Source organism: Poeciliopsis prolifica, unplaced genomic scaffold (assembly GCF_027474105.1).
Source record: "Poeciliopsis prolifica strain line A6 unplaced genomic scaffold, Auburn_PproV2 SCAFFOLD226, whole genome shotgun sequence".
NCBI lineage: Eukaryota > Metazoa > Chordata > Actinopteri > Cyprinodontiformes > Poeciliidae > Poeciliopsis > Poeciliopsis prolifica.
The window spans coordinates 81,504-106,831 of NW_026562601.1; the positions used below are offsets into that span (position 1 = coordinate 81,504).

Sequence of the window (25,328 nt, forward strand, 5' to 3'; positions counted from 1 at the left end):
TTTTCCTGAAATCCTATCTGTTTGCTAAATTCCAGAAAATAATACCAATTTTAAAGTTCTTTACATTTGGCTAAATGGTCAGAGTCACTATCCAATTGGAAGACACATCTAACCTTTAACTTCCTGGCTGATATCTTCAGATGTTGTGTAAGTATTTCCATATAATCTTCTTCATTGGGCATCTATATTGTTCAATTTCCAATCCCTCCTATTTTTTCTTCCAAATTGAACTTTTGCTAAAACACTTCAACTTATGTTTTCAAGACATGTCTTGTGGTCTGATGAAACTAAAGGTTTATCTCTGAGTTCATTTGCAAATCTTGCTTTTTATGCTGCTTTTTGAGCAATGACTTCTTCCTGTCTGAGTGACATTTCAGCTGAGGTTGCTGCAGGTCACCCTCAACAATCTCAATGGCATTTTTACTAGCTTTTGTTCTGGAGTTGGTTCATGCATTTCCCACCAGAATCTGTTCATCTGTGGAACAGAACTCATCTTCTTTTTGTGAACGACCCCAGGCTGTTTATTCTTACATACATTGTTTAAAATTGATTTTCCGCTGAAATATAATTTTATGAAATGAAGCCTAGGCAGAAATTCAAACTGGAAGTCTCTCTTCAGCCTCACCTGCATCATCATCCAGTCACTGCATTATACGCTTCTACCACAGCCTATCAGTAGCTGACCATGGCTCCTTGTAACCAGTCATCAAGCAAGTGTCCAGTCAGAAGGCCCTCCATCCGTGGTTCTCTGCTCGCCAGTTGAACTTCAACCCAACTCCGTGCCTTCTCCACTCTTGTTCTGCCGCCTCAGGCTTTCATCCTCTCGTCAGTGTCCCGGCCTCGGGGGACGGAGACGTCTCTGGTCCTCATCCTGAGCTGCTTATCCAGGCTTATTGTTATTCACGTTTACAAGAAGTCAACTGCTGGGATCACAGCGCCAAAACTTTCATTTATTCATGGCAAATAAAACTTTCTAATTGGAACTTTTGGGAGAAATAAATAACATCATCATCCAGGTTTGCATTAACAATTTGGAGGCACAGTAGTCTTAGTCCATGTAAATTTTGACCTTGAAGAATGTAATAATCTCTCGTTCCGGAATTTATCTAATAGAACTTGTCAAGTTGATAACCCCAACTGACGAGACTATCTAAATGTATCCAGTGTATGTAAATACCCGGCTTCATTTATTTTGCACTGCGGAGCATGATGCATCCACCGATCTTTAATTTGCACCATTCGCGCTTTTAACTGTGTAATGTTTGAAACCATCTTGTTAGTCACTGTTTTCTCCACACTCTTGTAAACAACTTTTTCACATTAAATCGGACCAACACTTACAGAATGGCAAGGTAAGGCAAGAATTTCACAACTCCTCCAACCTGCTCTGCAATCTCTAACTTTCCCCATATATTTTTTCATTGCTAGCTCTAATGACTCTATGATGTACTGTCAACATAGTGCACTGGTGTTAATGGGAAACATCAATTTTGCCTTGTACCATCAATTGAGTTTCATTATTAGCTGCTTTTAATTTTGACTAGATAATGTTTTTGTCCATCTTCACCTCAGTCTGGATGACAATCTGTTTGGTTTTTGAAAGGAGGAGTTCTTCATTTCTATAATGTTCACCTGATTGCATGAAAAATGAGTTTGTCTTTCCAAATTATTTGGATGTTACATGTATGTGTACAAATTTTTTTCCAGTTTACTCTTTGTTCATAACTGATGCTTGAAGTGACCACTGCATGCTGGGAAGCCTGAAGCTACTCAGGGTCAATATTGCAGGACCTGGATGTGGAACTGATGCTTACTTTAGTTCTCCTTTTTGTCTTTTTCTATTGTTTCATGTCTGTGTCCCAGAGTGGATTTACCCCACTGCACATTGCTGCCCACTATGGAAATGTCAATGTGGCCACTCTCCTACTCAACCGTGGAGCGGCCGTGGATTTCACAGCCAGGGTGAGATCTTTTTACTCAAAAATGTGCACTGTAATTTTACACAAACAGTTTGGAACTTTGAAAATCATTTTAGTTTGGTATCAATTCACATACTGTACATCACACAAAAATCTAATTTCATTTCAATGGAGACAAGCAGGTCCAATTAATATGAAATGACATTGAAATATAATAAAATCCATACCATGGCAGCATGGTCATAGATATACTCAGATTAGGTTTACTTTATATACAACAAATAGTTCTATTTAATAAAAATGCTTTCTGTTGAGGTTCATTTATCAGATTCAAAGTACCGTTTAAATATTGACACATTTAAGCGACTACAAAACATACTATCTATTAAGGCTACATTTCTGTGTTAATTAAAAGTTTAGATTTTAGTTCATTTTATTTCAACACAGTTTGATAATAAAATTAGAACATTTTCTGCACCTTTAAGCCCTTAATCTTTGTGTCAGATTCTCCTTCTCAAACCCGTCCTCTCTTCTGCAGAACGGAATAACTCCTTTACATGTGGCGTCTAAACGTGGCAACACCAACATGGTTCGTCTGTTGCTGGATCGGGGCTCTCAGATTGATGCAAAAACACGGGTTGGTACCACAGACACAGAACCACAGACAAAATAGTTTTCTTCCTGACTGTATCATCAGTCAGGAAGCTCTTTAGATCAACATCTTTTCCTTACTGCTGTCCAGCTTCTCAGGTTCATTCCTTCTCTGAGATTTCCAGGGAATACCAGTAAGATTTTAGCCGTAGTAAACAAACCGTGATATTAATGTTTGGTATTTAAAGCAGATGTGAAAAGTGTTGGGGGGGGGTTTCAGTTTAGCAGGACAGCAGTGGATTAAATTTAGAGTCTTAACCCAGCTGATGTTTGGTTGGATGCCAGATAGCTGGCGTCCAACGATGTTATTAGCTCCTTTTGGTTTGTAACATGTAGAAACATCATGCAGTCTCTGGCAGCATCTGAACTCAACCAGCTGACAATTTTATAGCAGCTGTTTTAGGTTAAGTCATTATCCGTAGATGAACTGAGTTGATTAACCTAAGCTAACATCCCTTAAATGTTCCTGTAAAAAACAGGGAAATGATGAGACAGACAATTGTCAAAGTTGATCAATGCCTGGCTTCTGCCATGTTGGAGAGGGACAACCTTTGACCTCACTAGACTGTCTTACAGAGCACCGCCCAGCACAGCGGTAGAACTACAACTTAAATAGTCATTTCCAAAATGACTTTTTGCTGTACTTTTGTGTCTTTTGAATAAACAGAAATATTTTTATGTGGTTACACATTAGTGTGTCACACTGAGACATTTCTATCCAATGTGTGATGCAGGATGGTCTGACCCCCCTCCACTGTGCAGCTCGAAGTGGACATGAGACAGCCGTGGAGCTGCTGCTGGAGAGAGGAGCCCCTTTACTGGCCAGGACCAAGGTGAGCCACACTGAATTTATGCTTATCTGTCAGGTCTGTTCTGATCACACAACCCAGAATTGTCCAAACAAAGTCTTTGGGATGGAATGAAAAATGATAAAAAGCCACAAAGCTGTTGTGGAGCGGGAGAGCTTCTTCACTCCAGCTTCTCAGGTTCATTCCTTCTTATGAAATATTAAATGTCCTCATCAGACAGAACCACCTTAGGGAAACCTTTCTGGATGCACAAACAGCAAAATTCAAAATAACTTTCTCAATTTCCCCAAAAAAGTATATATGCATGACTAAAGAGCATCTAACTCACCGCCTTTTGGCTTTTCCGAAAAATAGTTGGTATCCTTAAGGGGAGATGGAAACAAGTGTTAAATTTACCCACTGTGGAACAGACATTTCAATCTTCTATTTAAAAAGGATCAACATTGCTGTATTACCCAAGTCACAGTACTAGGTGGCAATAATCTCCACAATACAAGAGTAAAATTCAATTGAAGATCTTAAAGTCATCAAAGCAGTGATGAGTTATTGCTCATGCTTTATGTTGATGAAGCTTGATAGCAGAAGCTGCCCTGGTTCTATGCTTTGCTCCATCCAGAAGGTCTGGACTCTGGGCTGCTGAGAAACGATTCATCTTATGACATTCCTTTTCTATTGGATCACTTGTTCAGAATGGGCTGTCCCCACTGCATATGGCGGCACAAGGAGACCACGTCGAATGCGTCAAACACCTTCTGCAGCACAAGGCTCCCGTTGATGACGTCACACTGGACTACCTGACAGCGTTGCATGTGGCAGCTCACTGTGGTCACTACAGAGTCACCAAACTGCTGCTGGATAAAGAGCCAACCCTAACGCCAGGGCTCTGGTACGTTAGAAAGACAGAGAGGAAAGATTCAGCAAGTATCAGATTCACAATGTTCCTTATGGTTGGATGTGCTGTTGCTTGTCACACTTCCTTCACAGAACGGCTTCACTCCACTGCATATAGCCTGTAAAAAGAACCGGGTAAAAGTCATGGAGCTGCTGGTGAAATATGGAGCGTCAATCCAGGCAATTACAGAGGTGACTTAAACAACATCCATTTTATACATTAACTCATTTCTAGTGATATTAATTTTCAGGTTTCACAGCCAGCTTGCAGTTGTAATAAGTAGGCAGTATGTTCTTAACTAACTTAGCCATGAAACTGTTACAACAGACAGTTTCATAGTCAAGAGCTGTAGATATCTGAAAATCTAGGACACAGTAAAGATGATTATTTGTTTATATTAGGAGGCGAGGAAACGTCACACTGTGTGAGACAGCTGGATTTACATTCACCAGATAAAGGCGCAAATCAACGGTTCAAAATTAAATGTGCTTTATGGAAACACACCAGTTTTGAAAAGACTTGTTTTTCGATGAAAAGATTTTGTGGTCAGAATGTAGTGTTTTTTTCTGGCAATGTCAACATTGGTTTATTTCACAAAACTGTAATGGAAACACTCTTTCTGCATGACGAGTCACAATATCAGCAGCTGGATGTTGCTACTAGCACAAACCATGAAAAAGATGCCACAGCAGGTTTTTTAATGACTTATGTGAGCAAATTTATTCACCTGGGATTTTAATTGCATTTCTTATTTAATGGAAATATCACAATTCCATAGTTGTCTTTCTTTGACATTAGTGGAATATTGACAAAGTTTTGCATACATTAGTAATTAAAATGCATCCTGTGTTACACAGCCCTGTAGTTAAACATTTAACAATTACTAGATTATTTCAGTTGTGTTTTAATTCAGAGTTGAGTTTTAAGTTGTCATAGACTACTTCTAAGAACAATCTGCATATATAAATACGTTGATTTTAGAAGTGTTTTTTATGCTTCTTGTGACAGCTAACTTTGCTCAGTGGCTACTTTTAAAACAATGAGTAGTTATTGTTGTCAATTATCATACTGATCAATGGCAAATTGTAAAATAGGCCAACTTTGATCATTAGCTGATTTCTCAGAGCTTCTCTGCTTCGTAATTATTTTAATGTCTGAAATGAATATTTTTTTATATGTACATGCAGTGGTGAGGACACTTTTTCTAATAGTGGAGCAAATTCTTTCTTTAGTGCTTTAGTGCTTTGCAAACTTTGAATAAATGTAAAGCTGTAACTTACGTGACTGTTTTGTAAACTTTCAGTTAAATAAAGCTTACCTAAACAAAACAAGACCAGGCATGAAAAAACACAGAAAGTGATCAGAGTTTATCATTTGTTTGCCTCTGGTCTTTTGCAACACTGTAGAGCACTGATCTTTCATTTCCACCATGTGTCTGCATTCTGCTGCCTGTTTAGTCTGGCCTGACTCCCATCCATGTAGCAGCTTTTATGGGTCACCTGAACATCGTCCTGCTCCTGCTGCAGAACGGAGCCTCAGCGGATGTCAGCAATATAGTGAGTAATGGGGAAGGGCAGGAGCAGGAGGGAGCTGATGCAGCATTTCAGCTACATCTGACACAGTGTGTTACCTGCTGTACACAGCGTGGAGAAACAGCGTTACACATGGCAGCCAGGGCTGGCCAGGTGGAGGTGGTCAGATGTCTGCTGAGAAATGGAGCGATGGTGGACGCTCAGGCACGGGTGAGATTCCCTTCGTCACATGTCTTGCACTTATCAATACCTGTGTCATCAATATCGAGTGTGTGTGCTGTTTGATTAAAAACTGCCACAACCCCCATCCTGTCCAGGAGGACCAAACTCCTCTTCACATCGCGTCCCGTCTGGGAAAACAGAGATCGTCCAGCTGTTGCTGCAGCACATGGCCCATCCTGATGCTGCCACAACCAATGGCTATACCCCACTCCACATCTCTGCCAGGGAGGGGCAGGTGGAAACTGCCTCGGTGCTGCTGGAGGCTGGGGCTTCCCATTCATTAGCTACGAAGGTGGGTAGTGAGGGAACCATTTAATCTTTGTCCAACTTGATGAGGTGGTCAAGAAATCAGTGTGGATGTCCAGTATTACTCTGTCACTTAGGACATGGATGCTGCTAACGGATTTGATCCAAAACACATTAGCGTTTTGGATCAAAGCACCTTGATGACAATGGGCTACTGGAACAAGACGGAAATGGGCGAGAGATGAAAACTTGGATCTGTTGGAATGCTACTACTCAAGTAACCCTAGTGAGAGAGGTTACATGCAAAGACTGGGGAAGGAATGGTTACTTCGACATCCCCAGTCAACACTAAGCGTTAAACAACTAGTAGCTCAGTGTTCCAACATCCGCAAACGCAACTGCTATCACAACTTGAGATTGACGAGATACAACACAAATGCTACGGCAAAAAGGAGGACCTGGATGTCAGAACTGTGGGGACTTAACTACAAGTCCCCACCCAGACAGGGGATGCACGGCCCCAATGAATGAATCAGAGCTGAATGAGACAGCTGCTGCTGCTGCTTATTCTCACACTGAGAAAAAGCAGCAGTTAGACCTGAAGTTCTTTGGTGCTCAGACACTGGTGGTGGAGAAGAGCCTGGAAGGTGCCTGAAGCACCTGAAGGTGTTGTAATCGATGATTACCAGCCAGTAGGCTGAAGAGAGTTTCACAGCATTAATTTATACCTAGGCTCCCATGGTAGAGCACTTTATCAAGTGTCCTCCCACCAGTCACAAACCACAGAGGGCAAGTGGAGCAGGGATTGAACAAGCAACCTGCTGATTGTGGGTGAACTCCTGCCATCGTCATCACCATTGCCCCTAAGTAAATCAAGTGAAGTATAGAGAAAGATGTAATGCTCCATTTGTGAAATTAAATCTGTTGGGCTTCACCTTGACACTCTGGCATTCTGACAACATGTCTCAGTGGGATGCTGCCGGACAGCACATAGTTTTTAAAAAAAATATCCAATACTTTAAAGTATATATTTCTACAGTATTTTGCGATTTTATGTGTAGATTTTTCAAAATCTCTGGGTCTTACCGTCTCTGCTTCCTCCTCTCTACAGAAAGGGTTTACTCCTCTGCATGTGGCTGCCAAGTATGGAAACCTAGATGTGGTCAAACTGCTGATACAGCGCGGTGCGCCTCCTGATTCTGCTGGAAAGGTGAACATCCAACGTAGACCTGTTCTGCTTAGATTCCCCAAGCAAACACTGGATTATCAGCTAGATGAATATGTATAATATGTTCATGTGTCTTGCATGTGAATAAAAATTGGTGGTTTTTTGTGTTAAGGATGTGTTTACTGCCAGAAAACTGGTAAGCGTATGTTGCACTTTAAGCCAGGTATTCCTTGATCTGCCTCACCAAGTCAGACATTTATCAGAAAGGTCAACAGGAGCTATTTTTTGTTCTTCAAATTGACTCATTCTGTGTCCTCTAGTCAACAGTGAATGAGTTTTTGGTTTCCCTGCTTTTCTAGCGGCTCTTTAATGCACTCATCAATCCTCCCCAACAGAATGGCCTCACTCCCCTCCATGTTGCAGCACATTATGATAACCAAAAGGTGGCGCTCCTGCTTTTGGACAAAGGAGCGTCTCCTCACGCAATGGCTAAGGTGAGAATCTACAGCACATAGTTCATGATGAGGAGAATCACTGGATTCACAGCAAAAGTTTTCTCTTCTTTCACTGGCACTAAAATCATCCCACACACACACCCACCCACACACACACACACACACACACACCCACCCGCCCGCCCGCCCGCACGCATGCACACACACACACACACCCACCCACCCACACACACACACACACACACACACACACACACACACACACACACACACACACACACACACACACACACACACACACACACACACACAAAGGCAAACAAGAACATGTGGATCATCTGAAGCCTCCTATACTGTTATGGTTTCCTTTAACACAAGATAAATCAGCTAATTACAATGATTCATCACGTCTTGATGAGAATTCTGTATTTACAGAAAATGAGCTGATCATTTTGTTTAGCATGAAATTGCTATAAAATTTGTCTTTTAATGAACATTTTCCAAAAAGTTATTTCCAAAGAACTGACATGAGTCTTTCCTGAACTACATTTCCACACCTTGCACCCTAATAGACCTGATAGACCTGATGTCTTAAAGCTTTAAAACTACAATTTATTTAAAGCTTTGCATACTTGACAAGTGGCCAGTACTTTTGTCTGGGTCAGAACCATTGAAAACATTCAGCCTAACGTTTGCCTCTCATGAACCAGAACGGCTACACTCCTCTGCATATTGCGGCTAAGAAGAACCAGATGGACATTGCCACAGTGCTGCTGCAATACGGCGCAGAGACCAACATCCTGACCAAGCAGGGGGTCACGCCGCTCCATCTGGCCTCCCAGGAGGGTCACACACACATGGCAGCTCTGTTAATCAGCAAAGGAGCCCAGATTAATGTCTTCACCAAGGTAATGTTGACCACCAACCCTGATATAAGGCAAAGTTATCCATTTGTATTGTGTCACTTCCTATGTTACTTCTCTGTTTGCTCAAGCAGAGTGGCCTAACCGCACTCCATCTGGCAGCCCAAGAAGACAAAGTATCGGTTGCTGAGATTCTCTCCAAGAACGGTGCCAACTTGGACCACCAGACTAAAGTATGTGAAAGGAGTTCCTGTTTTATTTTCCTCCTTTGTCAATTAGGCACTAGTGTCCCACTTCAGATTGTATGTCTCTGACACAGACTGATGTCATTTAAGATAAGTATTGACAGTTACTGATCATTGTCCAGTACATTTTGGTCACCGATTTTCCTGCATAAGATTAACCAAATCATACAGATTAATGGATATGGTCATGTAGGACACAGCTGTAAAGTCTGATCTCTAGGGCTAACCTTCTGCTGCCTCTCCTGGTCTTTGTTTTTTAATCACCAAAGGCTTCTGTGGTTCGAGACGAGAACTGGAACGACCAAAACATTCAAGTCTTAACTTCAGCAACATTCCTGTCTCTTTTGGACTATTATTCATGAATTCACCAGGACAATATCTTAAAAAAAATGCTATATCATTGCACTTTTTTAAATGACTGTGGATATCGTGCTCACTGTTGTCATTTACTGGTTTTCTTTCTGTTGTATCTGACTCTGCTGATGGTTACGTTCGGCATCTGGTATGGACTTTGTTCCCAGGCTTTTTCCCATATGTTTGTCCCAAGAATTGGGGAAGACCTGGGAAAGAGAGCAGTTAAATGTGGTGTCCAAATCATTTTCAACAAGTATTTAAATTGACAGAGAAAGTGACTTTCAGTGAACTAAAGATTAAAGACCATGAAGAAGAGAGTTTAGGTGGCTTTTTTTGTTGTTGATAATTTTGTTTTTCAATAGCTATTTTTTTATAATATTATGCTTTCATACATATTGATTTTTCTGTTTTAATATAAAAGTTGGCATTTGTAAACAGTGCTGCTTTTTTTGCCAACTCTTGAAAAAGAGATTTGAGGTTTCAACAAAGTTTTTCATTTGGTTAAATGAAGGTTAGAACCGTAGCATATAGAATGTGGCAATTGAGGTTTGCCACAAATAGGAATGCAGTGATTCATGGTGACCTGGTGAGTTCATGTCTGCATTTATGGTCAGTCTGCATAAAAAAGGGACAGTGGCTGATTTTTAGAGATATTGATGCATAAGATTGGATCTTCATGTTGGTATCTCTCTCCTAAAATGAAGGAAAATCAGGGCCAATTTATCAGTGCAGCCAAAGGATTTTTAGATTATGACAACTCGCGACGTATTTAATAATAACAAGAATCAGACTAGCTTTTACATTATTTGAATGTGACAGAGTTTACAGCCTTTTCATGCACTTTTTGTGACCCCATTGATTTCTGGTGTTCCCCTCGACATTAGGTGTTCTTCAAAATTTGGTAATCTATTCAAATTAAAATAGTGAGGTTTAGAGTTTTGATTCGTCCATATCAGCATCCACAATGTGTTTTAATCCTTACACTTAGCATGTTTTGTATGAAAAAAAAAAACATGCTATCCATGTTTCCATGATTCCTGATTGGAGAAATAAGATGTTTTTACTTTTTCATAGCTGGGCTACACCCCACTAATTGTAGCGTGTCACTATGGTAATGTCAAGATGGTGAACTTCCTTCTTCAAAACGGGGCCAGTGTAAACGCCAAGACAAAGGTACTGCTGTAACTGAAGTTATTGCAGGTTATTCAGCTCCAGCTGTTTCTCAATCTTTATTCCATTCCCCTTGCCAGAGTGGATACACTCCGCTTCATCAAGCTGCCCAGCAAGGAAACACACACATCATCAATGTTTTGCTTCAGTATGGGGCCAAGCCCAACGCCATTACTGTGGTTTGTATATACTCACTTAAAGCAGATGCAAACTCAAATGCAAATACAGGCATCTGGAATCTGCTTCCTGTCCCCAGAATGGAAATACTGCGCTGGGTATAGCTCGGAGGCTGGGCTATATCTCTGTGGTGGACACTCTGCGAGTCGTCACTGAGGAGATCATCACCACCACTACGGTATGGCAGAACCAGTGTAGAAACCTCTGAGTGAATTTACACTTAGCAAATGAACATGATGTTAAAAGGAGGAAAAATGATGCAGGGTTTTCAAAATCTTTAAAGCAGTTGAATAATGGGACACCGCGGTGGTGCACAATGCACATATGGAGGTCTGTCACAGGTTCAAGTCCTGGCCCTGACTCTCCCACTTTCCTTTCTGACTGTTCTTAAATAAAGCCACAAAGGCAGATTAAAAAGAATAAATTGAAGAAGGCGCTCTGTTCAGAGACCAACAAGAAACTTTTTGTCCCAAAACATTCCATGTGTGATGGAATACTGCACATCACCCCGAACACACCATCCCCACAATGAAAAACTTCATGCAGGCACCAAAATGTGGGATGCTTTTCTTTAGAGATTCACAATTATTTAATTGGCCTATTCAAAGTTTTGATCTACAACTTGCTGTTCAGATACTCTCCAACCAGTTTTCAAAGAAGAAATTTGTAAAAGTGGCAATACTGGTAGGCACAAACAACCATGAAAAAGACCTGCAGTTTCCTTTGCTGTGAAATACGAATGCATGAAAATTATTTTCACATTTTAATTTGTTAAAAAGAAAAAAAACAACTTGAAAACCATGTGTCATAACTTCACAGTTATTCTGTACTTTGTGCCGATCTGTCACCTCCGTCCCGAGACAAACACTGAAGTCTGTGGTTGTAATGTGACCCAAAGTGGAGAACTTCTTGGGTGTGAAAATTTCTTCTGTAAGGTCAAAATATTTTAGATTCTGTTTTTCATCATCAGTTTTTATTCAACTGACCAAAACTTGGATTTAGGGTGTACACCAGACTCTGAAGGTATGGAGTAGTAAAATCAGTGTAATTAATATAAGTTCATTTATGCTATAGCAGTATATTGAGATGAGATTGATTTTGTTGAAATGTCAGCAGTTTTATCTAATATGGGTGTTATGTGTCAACAACATTTAATCTTAAATGTTTCCCCTCTGTGGACAGACGGTGACAGAGAAACACAAGCTGAATGTTCCTGAAACTATGACTGAAGTACTGGATGTTTCAGACGAAGAAGGTAAGTTTCTCTTGCTATAGAAACCAGAGTGACTACATTGATTTGTTAAAACAAATTCATTTCCAAATCCAGTAGAATAATTCCACTAAAATAGAGATTACTGATTTTATGGTGCTACTTTGAATATTTTGTAGTATTTTTCTAAAAGTTTAATTGTAGGAATGAAAGCATTGCAAGGTATGCACAGTAATTTCCCCTCTATTTCATAAAGAATTTTTCTGTTTATTTATGACAGTAATTATGACTTTTTGTCATTCTCCATATTGATTACAGGCTATTGACCCGTTGCAACTATGTCACCTAATGATGCACCGTGACAGACATCGAAAGTATTCCCAAGTTTTTGCCTGTTTATTCATATTTTCTACTTATCATTGTGTCATAAACAGTGTTTATCCTACATCTTACAAAACCTGAAGGAAACACACAGGGAGCCAGGAAACAAACAGAGACCCGGTGGCTTAAGGTTAATGGAAGGAACAGAAAGAGAAAGAAAGAGAAAGAGAGAGAGAGAGAAAGAGAGAGAGAGAAAGAGAAAGAAAGAGTGAGAGAGAGAGAAAGAGAAAGAAAGAGAGAGAGAGAGAGATAGAGAGAGAGAGAAAGAGAAAGAAAGAGAGAGAGAGAAAAAGAGAAGAGAGAGAGAGAAAGAGAAAGAAAGAGTGAGAGAGAGAGAAAGAGAAAGAAAGAGAGAGAGAGATAGAGAGAGAGAAAAAGAGAAAGAAAGAGAGAGAGAAAGAGAAAGAAAGAGAGAGAGAGATAGAGAGAGAGAAAGAGAAAGAAAGAGAGAGAGATAGAGAGAGAGAAAAAGAGAAAGAAAGAGAGAGAGAAAGAGAAAGAAAGAGAGAGAGAGAAAAAGAGAAAGAAAGAGAGAGAGAGAGATAGAGAGATCACACAGAAGGAGCAGGCAGAACATAATGTCTCAACACAAGCCATGATTTGATTTTTGTGCGCTATTACACCCCAATGCATATTATTATACAATAAGGGCTCTGTAAATTTGGCAGAATATTTTTATCACTGTTTACCGATGTTCCACTAACTGCACATCAAAATTATTTATGTTTTTTTCATTACACTATTTAGGTTTCTTTTTATTGCAGCAAATATCCAACCATAAATTTTCTTTGAAATCACAAACAGATCTCCAGCAGATGAAAGCAATCTCTATTTCCTGTTTACATCAATATAACATTTGATCAACTGCTGTATTTATTGTAACTGCAGATTTGAGATTTCTTTAGAGTATTTTTGACATGTCATACCTTCTGATGCTTTTGCGTTTCAGGAAGCTATCATGCTATGGGTAGAGGAACACGCAGATCTTATTTCAGTGTGTTTCTTTTTTGCTCTGTTGGACTTATTTGCTTTCAGGCAGACCTGGACCTGAAGTCTCATTCCTCTCTATTATAGCAGCTTCTCTTACCTACTTAAACAAAAGAAAAAGAAAAAAAAGAAGAAATGAGCAGCAGCTGTGTTTCCATTACCTATATATGCAACTTTACATCTCTTTTCTGCTAATATAGAAAAAACATAATTGTGGTGTTTCCATTAAATAAGAAACTAAAATCATGTGATTTAAATTAAAATCACATGTGAATAAGCTTTTCACATGATAAGTCCCTAAAAATCTTGGCAGCCATCAATATAAACAGTAACATCTATCAGCCATCAGAGGAGACGTTGGCGTCTTAGTCAGCCTTTAAGTGACAAGTGCCGCCAACTTATGCAGCATTTAGGAAAATGGCAGTTGGTTATTTTACAGAAGAGTTATGGATTCAACATGTTCAAATGACACACAACCTTTTATGAGCTGTGTGATGTTCTGATGGAGCCAGCTGGGCATTGTCTGAAAATACAAAAACAAACCATCATCCTCCTACCACTTCCTGTTGTCTTCTTTGTCATTTTCCCCAGTAGCAATATAGAGCTGTTGATCACATGACTTGTGTGATGTGAAAAAAGGGTTTCGGTTGCAGTTTTGGGAAATACATCCACTTGTACGCAGCTGGAACCCCAGATCATCCTAGCGCAAAAAAACTTCTTATCGAAGAATGTCAGTTTTTCAATTTATTATTAGAAATGCAGCTAGTGATTTTGAGATTCTAATCATGCTTTATTTAGTTTTGTGGAAGTCAAAATCACCAGTATTCTTTACTGAGTTTAAATGATATACTCATAACAAAAGTGACCTCATTTAATCTTTTAGTTATCAATGTATATAAGCTTTATTTAACCAGATAAGTTGACTGCAAACAAATTCTCATTTTCAACAATGACCTATTGAGAAAAAATTTTAACATCATACAACAACATATAACGCAGATGTTTACTCCTCTTAAAAGCAGTTTTGATTTCAAATTACTCGTTTTATTTTTTCTGAAGGCGATGACACAATGACAGGTGATGGTGGAGAGTATCTGAGAGCTGAAGACCTCAAGGAACTGGGAGATGATTCCCTACCAGGACAGTACCTGGACGGGATGAACTACCTCCGTTTCAGCCTGGAGGGGGCGCGCACTGAGAGGTACCAGATCATGGATGTCAAAGTCAAACACACCGAGGGCCAAAACACCAAATTTGCTACAAGCTGAGGGCCGGACTGGTTCCCCATTTATTAAAACATATTGAAATGATTGCACATAGCCTATTGAACCTATGTAGAATAAAGCAATATTTTGTTACAGATCTGTCAGTAATTTCAAGTGAAACCATTTTTCAACAGGCAAACAGACAAAAACAAACTTCCTTCAAAGAAAATTGCATGTTCTGTACATTGAAAGAACAAAGCAATATTTCATTATGACTATCAGTAACCTGAAGGGAAAACATTTTCAACAGCCAAACAGCAAAAACTTCCACTGTTATGAAAAACTAAATATATGAGCTCAAGATAAATACATAAATTGAAGTGCATGCACTATAAACTGAAAATGCATTATTATGCTGCTCTATGATATTCATATTCTTGTCTTTGTGTTTCTGAGAAGCTTGATAATGCCTTCTGAGATGATATTCTTTCATTGCAGACACACAGAAGACACACAGAAGACACACAGGCAGTGGTGGCATAGTTACTTTCATCAGATTACTGATTACTCCTTGAAAAAGTAACAGTTAGATTATTGACTACTTGATTTGGAAAGTAACTAAGTTACATTAAAAGTAACTATTTTAGTTACTGTCTGCAGCTGCTAACAACAACAACGCTCCGCCACCTGTGAACATCTTATTGATCTTTGCCAATACCTATTAGCAAGTTATTTTATGACAACAATGTGTCTCTATGTAACCTTTTTAATTATTATGGTTTAGGGTTCTGTAATATTCTGTACAATATTAACTATGTTACATCTACATATATGGTTGAACTGAAGGGTAGATTGTTTAATGGTTACAACGGTACAAAAAAAACAAACTTTAGTGATTCTATTGTCTGGAAAACTAGGATTTTAGACCCCCAGGCCCCCACACACACACACACACACACACCCTGCGCCCCAGCATCCAGGTTGTGCGTTACGGCCCTGCGTTTGGTGTCACAGCTCACAGATCTCCTCCTGCCGCTCCACAATTCAGATGTGTGACACTTATCTTAATATTAGTAATTATAATGACTTTAAGTTGCACAACTTTACGGAAGTTCATTCGTGGCTGTTATTATTGCCTTGACTTTGACACATGTGGACCTTCACCACACAACTTCACTGATCTATAGTCAGAAAACATAGCTCAGACAAAAAGTATTATACAGTTAAGTGAAAATCCATTGGTGAAATCTGTGCTCAAAGGTTCATACATGTTATGCCATTGCCCCATATCCTACTAGAGAACATGTTTCCTTCACACATTGCCTTTCTAACACTATTTAATCACCTTAAGTCTCTGGATCTGCACCTTCCTTAAATATGTTTTTATATTCCATATATTTTTAGAATATTGACCTGTGTCAGTGAACAGTATATGCATGCAGTGCTGTACAAAAGTGCCAAAGCACCTCAGATTGTCTGTTACCACCAAAGAGCCAGACTTTGTTATAATTATCCAGAATGTCTTGAAGCAGTTGGTCATCTGATTTTTGATAGGTAGAAGATTGTCTGATTTTTAACTTTTTTTATGCAGATCCTATTATATAAAGTACATGGTGTGTCTTCACACAAGACAGGAAACTGAACAAGTTGATGAAGAAATGGGAAATGAATCCTGACAGATTCACCATCTTTAAGTTAATCCTTCCTTTGAGAAAAAAGTGGCTTTGAATTATTCTTTAATGTTTTTTCTGCATTATTTTTCCTTTGTTGTGGTGCACTACTCTCAATGAATAATACCTACATCTCCAGGTTTCATTAAGTTAACAGAATTGTTCTACCATGTCAAATGCAGCTATGGATTCATGTTAAAGAATAGCCTTTTGCCCTCCAGCATTGTGTGCATGCAGAAAATTTCCACAACTGGAGAATAATATTGAAAGGAGTCAGTGAAAGTGGTCATGCATCTGATCTGGTGCCTAACTCCCTGCTACTTAGATACAAAGATGTTGAATCAGATATTTTAAGTCTCATGGCAAAAAAAATTCCTCTAATCCAACAAATCAATCCTCCAGCTGCAGCTGATCCAGAAGCTGCTGCTCCTGTTCTCACTAAAACCAGGAAGGTAGAGACATAACAGCAGTTTTAAAGTCCCTCCACTGGCTTCTTGTAGCTCAAAGAATAGATTTTAAAATACTGTTGTTAGTTTACAGTTTAGCACCACAATACAATGTTTACGGATGTTCATTCGTGGCTGTTTTCACGTTTATTGCCTTGACTTTGACACATGTGGACCTTCACCACACAACTTCACTGATCTATAGTCAGAAAACATACTCTCAGGTTCTGGTTCTGGTTCTGCTCTGCATCCCCAGAACCAGAACCAAAAGAGAAACAGCTTTCAGCATCTATGCACCAAAAATTTGGAACAAACTTCCAGAAAACTGTAAAATAGCGGAAACCTTGACTTCCTTAAAATCTTCACTAAACGTTTAGAATTGTATTTGAAATGTAATATGGAACAATGTATTGTTGATTCTATGTTGCATGACTTTGTGTTCTTGTGTTTATGATGTAAAGCACTTTGAAATGCCTTGCTGCTGAAATGTACTATACAAATAACATTTGATTGATTGATTGATTCAATTAAATCATCCACAGGGTAGAGTTAGGGTTACTATTTGATCAGAAGCCAAAACACAAAAACACAAGTTGTGTTTTCATTCTCAGCTATTTTGGCCAAAAAGTTGTTCTTCATTTTTGCCCAACAAAACCGGACAATGTCCAGAAGTTAGGTCAGCTGATCAAACTTCACTAAAATATAAACATGGCTGAAGACTTTACTTCAGAGCTTTATGAAAAACTCCATTCTTCCTGACCTTGAGAGAATTAATACTCTATGTTTGTGTGTCTCCCTCCTTTTCATGTATCCCTTCTCTCTCACTCAACCATAGTGGAGTCCAAAGGTATGTTCTGGCGAAGGTGTCTCTAACATCAGTATTTCAAACAAAGGAACATCCAGTCTTACTCTCTGTCTGCTCCTAGTGAGACCTTTCATCAAATGACTTTTGTTTCTAAATGTGACATTCATTGAATTTAGGAGCTCAGGTCAGAAATAACTAACTCTCAGCTGCACAAATTGATCTCGTCAGTTATTGGACACTGATGCCTGTTTGTGTTGGAAATGTCGAGCTAATTACCAATTCTGTCCAGAGAAGTGATTTTTCCTGCTCTTGGCCTTCAGTGGTTTGACGGTTTATTCTGATATTTTGTGCTCCAGTTCAGACAGGTCCTTCACACCCACCCATCATAGCTACTATTCTCCAAGACATGATGGTATGATGGACGAGACACTCACCTGTCACCAGGTACTCCCATTGGTCAAAAGTATTTCAGACAAAAGCTTTTCATAAAATAAACTAATCAGGACAAAGAAAAGATTGCTAGAGGCTAGACTTTGACTGAGACAGCCAGGAGTCCATGTGCTGTGTCTGTCAAACCGACTCTAACATAACCCTCTCAAAATTAACAGAGGGTCTACAAAGACGCAGCACATTCTGGCTAAATGTCTTGAATTTGGTGTTGCCCAAAGAACATTGTTCTACAAGCCTTGTGGTTCAGGTGTAACTTTGACAAAACATAATTCTTAGTGAAGAAATGTACCAAGGGTGGCTCATGAAAAATTTTCCAAATGTTCTGAGTAATTTTTAATTATATATGTTTGATTCTAGGTTTCATCACTTGCAAGAGAGAATGAGAGAGATTCCTACCGACTGAGTTGGGGAACAGAGAACCTGGATAACATTGCTTTGTCCTCCAGCCCCCTTCATTCAGGGTAGGCCAAGTTCCAGTGTTGGACAAAATTGTTAACGATGACACAAACACTCCGTGTTAAATACAAATGTGTAGTTCAAAGCTTAAATATGCGAAAAGGACAAAAAATTTTCAAATGAAAGTCTGATCTCAAGTTGTATTAATAGTGCAGGCTCTCTGCAATACACTAACTTTATATACTCTATATATATATATATATATATATATATATATAATATATATATATATATATATATATATATATTTCTATATATATAACAACCATGGTGGACTATAATGAGGATCAAGTTGTCACTGTCCTGCTCCAGTCAGACAACAGTTTGACATGAGTTAGATGTGCTCACCATTAGCATCCACATTTACTTTCACTCATGGTGACAGTTGTTCAGACTGTCATCATTGACAAACGCTGAGCAATTCTTCTTTTTTCATGACAGTTGACAAAATTCTGAGCACATCCTCTATGTGTGACTTTATTGCATGTGGGACGATTCCAGGTCATTTGCTGTTAACACTGGAGAACACATACATGTTGCAAATATTGCGTCACTTCAGATTAGTTTGCACATAAAGACTAAAAACATGCTTTTTAATTCTATAACAGAAATCTTTTTCTTCCTTGCTCTGATTTTCCTCTCATGGTTTTTTTTCCAACTGATTCTGCTCAACTTTTAATGCCTCCCGATGTGACTGTTGTTTTTAGCCGTTCCTCTCCGTGCCGTGATCATGGAGACCACAGCAGGTGACCCTCTGCATCTTGGTTTAACCACATTTTTCTTCATCATCATCACCATTCTTCCTCCACTCACATATGTTCTCCTCTTGGAGAGGTGCATGTTTGTGTGTTTGTCCCCAGTAAACATTGCCTCACATGTTTTCAGGCTCACAGTATAGAAAGCTGTGTGAATCGAACTAAAGCCGCCAAGTATTAAATCTGTATTTATGTCTCTTCATTTTTTCTCCACATAAGGTGGGAAGCTACATGTTATACGGAAAAAGTCTGAAAAAAACTGAGGGAATGAAGGTTGAGGACACGTCTGTTGATTTCATAGACCGTCTCGTGAAGTTTGCATTTCCACAACATGGCCTCCATGTTGCCATGTCTCACAGAAAAATGATTATCTCACCATATTTTTGGAATACATCACTCTGTAACTCTGTGGGCGTGTTGCAGAATCAAACCATGGATTAAGTTGTTCAATAGAACTAAAACCTGACCACCTGACCCTGCTGGGGACAAGGGTGGACAGAAAATGGATAGATGGATCTTTTCATAAAACCATACACAGAATCCATCTTTTATCTGATTGGAGAGAGGAGATTTCACAGAAATCAATGAAGTATTTTAACATCGTTCTGTTAGAAAAACCTCTACCAGGGAAATAATTCAGCAGTTTAACTCGTTCCTCTGTTAACTGAGACTTTCCTCCCTCCCTGAAGGATAAGCCATTTTTTAAGACATTGTTTTGCTTACTCATCTTCTACTGGAACTTCGGACGTTTGGATGCTCTGCACATTGCAATGCACTTCATATTACTGGTGAAGCTTACATGACCTACTGCGGCCAGCAGAGGGCCCCCCAAGAGCAATTTTTCCCCCCCTTTTTGTCCATAAAATAATGATTTCTAAGTACATTATCAAATATATACTGTAAAAACAAATCCCTTCATAATGAAATTGTGTGTTTTCGTTATAATAATGACAGAAATCATTACTAAAAAAAGCAGTTCCACTGAGAGGGCTTCTTTTTGTAAGCGTCCTTTGGTATTTTTATGATTTGTCAAACCTCCTTACCATCACCCTAATCTTTAGTTTCCTCCACAGATTTTTAGAGTCCCCATCTGACTCCAAAACTGGAATCAAATGGTGGCGCCATGGGAAATATGCTCTTCTCAGCTTGTAAAACTTAAGCGCCTTCTGCTTGGGTGTGGCTTTAGTCAGTTCCTCTCATTCAGCTCCAGCCAGATTTGTCTCCATTTGTAGATCCTGCAGGATCCTCCTTGCTTTTTGGAGCAAGTTGGGCCAACCTGGGTATTGCGTGCAAACAATTTAATTGGCAGTAGACTGTATTTGTTGATTTACATCACAGTTTGAGTGAAAGCGATATTTGCAAACTCCTCAAACATCAATATCTCAACCACTATTTTCAATCCATAGTATTTGGCAAGATGGCTGGAAATGAATAATTCCAGGGTCAAACCTTGAGGTCCAAACCTTTGTATGAAATATGGCAAATGAACCCACAGAGCATTGGGGCAGAGCAACCCTACATGTTCACAGCTTGCTCATGTTCCCACATTCCCACTTCTTCACGCCCTCTAACAGGAACACACTGCCAGTGGAGATGCACCCAACTTGGCCAGAACTGAACCAGATATTAAGTGGATAGAGTGAGACTTGACAATGGAGAGGGGGCTTTGAAAACAACTTACTCTATTAGTTTTGGTGTCCGTGGCCTCAATACCAAATGCTATCAGTGACATATGTTTTCATTTGTGAAAAATGTTCTGTTCTGCTTTAGCTTCCTGGTCAGCTTCATGGTGGATGCCAGGGTGGAGCCATGCGTGGTTGCCGACATAATGGCCTCCGCATCATCATTCCACCCAAGAAATGCAGCGCCCCAACAAGGGTCACCTGTCGACTAGTGAAACGGCACCGACTGGCCACCATGCCCCTATGATGGAGGGCGAGGGTCTGGCCAGCAGGCTCATTGAAGTGGGGCCATCTGGAGCCCAGTTTCTTGGGTAAGGCTATCGGTAGAGACTTAAACCGGACACATAATATTGGAAGAGTTAGCCAGCAGACAAATATAGTAATTCTACACAAGTATGTAATATCATGTTTGTCAATCTTGGAGGCACACTTGGAATGACAGGAAATGCATCATTAAAAAGCATATTTCACTTTAAATGCATGTTGAAGCCTTTGTGTCATAACAAGTCTGAAATTTAAAGTTTTGGTGCAAAAATGGCCCCGAAAATATAAGGTATTAGTACCTACTCTACCTGACCTGCTTACTGCTCCACCTGGCGATGAGCGTTAATGACATAGATGGAGGAGAACGTTCCGGACTGCAGCTGAAAACATTGAATAAGAGCTGGAGGAGGTGACTGATCCTGAGCATTAAATCAGTCACATGTTTAAGATTAAAGGCTCACAGCCAGAAGTTAGAACTGTTGACGGCACAGTAAACAGAGATCACATTGTTAGAAAAATGATCCAAGTTCATTTACTTATGAGTTTATTTGAAAGGTTATGTTTCATATTATTATTCTGTGTGTTGTTTCCTTGACTCCTTTCTTTTTTTGGTACACTATTAACTATTTTTTCAGATGTTTGCTTGGTGGTTAGAAATGTTTACACATGCTTGTGTTATCAGCTGCCTGTGAAGCTGATTTATAACGGACGTCCTTTTTTCCTGGTAAGGTCATGTCCATAGAACGTTCCAGAACATCTTGTGGGGGAACCAAAAGAGACCCAACACACATAAATTGTAGAAGAGCAGATTTTAGAATGGAAAACAATATGCACACAAAGCACGGTTGCCACCTTTTAGATATGAAATTTACAAAAAACAGAAATATCAAGTACAGCGGTCCTAATTCGAACCTCAGACTGAAAATCTTTTTGCTTCCAAGCCACTTAAAATAGTTCTTTCAAATCCCAGATCACTCTGTGCTAAAGCTCTATTAGTTAATGATTTCATCACTGAATATAATATTGATGTTTCTGACAGAAACATGGTTGAATGACAATAATGACCAAATTGTACTAATTGAATCAGCGCCTCCTAACTATAATTTTTTAAGTGAGAATAGAAAACATAAACAAGGAGGCGTGGCTTCTATATTTAAGAAAACCATAAATTGGAGTAAAATTTCTTTGGGTCATTTCACCTCTTTTGAGTATCTAGGAATTGAGATTGAAGGCCACAAACAAACTTTGACACTAACTTTATACAAAAGTCCAACATATGTGGAAAATTTCTTTACTGACTTGAATGATCTTCTTTCTCTCATATGCATTGATTATGATTGTTTAATAATTGTTGGTGATTTCAACATTCATGTGGACAAACCCAAAGACAGAGGGGCAAAAAAGCTCTCTAATATTTTAGAAAATTTTGGTTTAACACAACATGTCAAACAAGCAACACACACTCAAGGACACACACTGGACCTGGTTATCAGTAAGGGTGTGAATATTTCCAATGTCTCTGTAACTGATGTCGCCCTGTCGGATCACTTTGCTGTTATCTTTGACAGTTTTTTATTCTTTGACCAACTTGGACAAACAGCTACTGTCACAAAACGTTCCTTCACAGAAAACACAGCAGAAACATTTAATCAAATCTACTCTTCCTCCTCACCCTTAAACTGTAATGATGTAGATAAGTTGGTAGATGATTTTCAGTCTGAAGTTTCATATATCATTGATTCCATTGCCCCAATTAAAGTAAATGTTGTGTCTGGTAGGAAGAAATCTCCATGGAGAAATGCACAAACAGTTCGATCTGCAAGACAACTCTGTCGCAGGGCAGAACGACAATGGTGTAAAACTCAACTTCACGTTCATAATGACATCTATAAAGAAAGACTATGTAACTATCACGCAACACTAAAACATGGAAGGGAGGCTTTTTTTTTGCAGATGTCATAAACAATGCTGGAGCTTTATTTGCAACAGTTGACAGACTCACAAACCCTCCCATGATGTTACCATCTGAATTCAATCTAATGCTGATGGAACAAGCTTTCCAACTTCTTTTCAGAGAAAATTCAAAAAATCAGAGGATTAATTATTGCTGTACCTAAACAAAACAAATACAGGAAAAATGACCCACTTTCAACTATTTAATTATAAAATCCTAGAAGAAATTATAAGTCAATTAAGTTCAAGCTCCTGCTGTCTGGATGTCCTTCCCACACATTTCTTGAAGAAATCCTGCCTGTTATTGTTACTGATCTGATCCAAATAGTAACTCATCGCTTACATCAAGTGTTTTCCCCCAGGCTTTGAAAACAGCAGTTATCAAACCACTGCTAAAATAGAACAATCTGGACAAATCACTACTGCAGAATTACAGGCTGACCTCTGACCTGGTTGGTCTCTTGCCTTGCTGCTGAAATATGCTATACAAATAAAATTTGATTTGATTTGATTTTATAAAAACACAGGACGTTACCACAGTGGGATGTCCACAGAAGGGGTACATTTAATTTACTGCTGGTTTTTTTGTAAAAAAAAAAACAAAAAAAACAACAACTCAGTAGTGGAATCATTACAAATGTGGATTAGGGTGCCCAAAAATTGCACTCCAATCAGAGTAATATAACTTCAACATGTGAAGTGTTAAGCTTCAAATCAAAGTGTAAAAAGTATTTGGTAAAAAGTTAATTATTCTAGTACTGAATAACTGATTATAATGGTCACTGGAATCGCTGAGCCTTGGATGGACGTCTTCCCACTCACATCTGTACTTATGCAAGAGTTTTTGTTTGTAAGGACAAGGCGGAGTTTAAAAAGACGCAGGTTGATAGCAGCTCACTTTGGCTGTGTGGTGTTCGTCTTTAAGCAACCGTAACAACAGTGTCGGACCATAACGTTCTGGAGGGTCCGTTGTACATCCAATTAGAGTCAAAAGTGTTCATATTCCTGGAAAAATTAATAACTCTCTCCACCCACCTTCTTGCAGGTCAAAGCTGTGACACTGGTTTGTTGTCTTTCTGCCCCTTGCTGCTCTTATGGTGGTACTTTAGTGGATTTGAGTCTGATTTTGTCATTTCTTCTGGATCCCATCTAATATTAATTTGGGTCGCTTTGTTGTGAACCTCCTCACAGAAGTATGTACTGCAGATTACCATGTTGGTGGTGAACTCTTGACTTCCGCTGGACAAATATCCTGCAGAGCTAAAATAAAATCTTTTTTTCCACCACCAAACCAATACCAGTTGCAGCCTGATCAGCTGCACATACCTGTGCAAACCAAACCTCCTTCAGCTCAGCAGTCAGACAGTAGGGCTCCGTTCTCCTCCAGTTATGTTTTGCAAACCACATGATTTTTCCTGAAGTAGAGCTTTTTAAGTGATTCAATTCTTTCAAACGTTGACTAGCAAGTTACAGATCAAATACAGTAACCATAGTTTGACCAGTTTGACCTTAGAAAATACTTTTCTACCATTTAAAAGAACCTAAAATATGACTTTAAGATGCATTAAAAGTGTGAGGGGACCTTCTGTATTCTTGATTGCTTGAAACTTACAATTTGCTGCCCTCTTTCTTTCAGACTGATTTCCCCCAGCTTCTGCCTAACTTCAGCTGTTTGTGTATCTGTTCTTGCTTCCTGCCAGTGCCAGGGTCTGCCAGTCTTTGCTCTCCAGCATGCCCAGTTTGATTTCATAACAGCTCCTGTCTAACTATTTCTAACTGTTAATCCATAATCTTAACTATGGCTTTTCTTATTAATTCCACCTACAGAAATGCACCATGGTTGATTTTAGATGTGGCTAGTTATGTGGGAATATGGTATCCAAAGTTAGCCTTTATGTGCAGACAAGCTGGAAGTTCTCTAGCACAGTTAGGATATTCTAATTAACGTTTTATTATAGTTAAGGTTGTACAGCACCATCCTGGTAAGAATATGTTAAAGGTCTGATTATTTATTTCATCAGAAATGTCTTTCCAATTTTCAAGTGTCTAAGATAAGCAGACCTCTGTGTTGTGACACAGAGGTCTGCTTAACATGGATATTATTTAGGTTCCTTGGAACACAAATCAATGCAATAATGTTTTAGTTATTAAATCATTCCTGCCACATATCAAAAACTACACTGTGCCATTTGTAAAGTTTCACATCAAAAATTAACAGCAGTTATTTGAGTTCCTCAAAGAGGAAGAAATGGGGGTTGATGATTATAAATACCTTAGTGTTTATATTCTACACCCTAAAAGTGAAGAATGTATAAGAAGAAAAAGAGCAGACTGGACTTCTTGAGGAAGATCTTCTACGTT

At 39.1% G+C, this 25,328-nt stretch overlaps 1 pseudogene; it reads left to right on the forward strand.

Annotated features, from left to right (window-relative positions):
• The window catches only part of LOC129357064 (ankyrin-2-like), an 81,063-nt pseudogene that overhangs the window by 26,836 nt on the left and 28,899 nt on the right, over nt 1-25,328 (forward strand).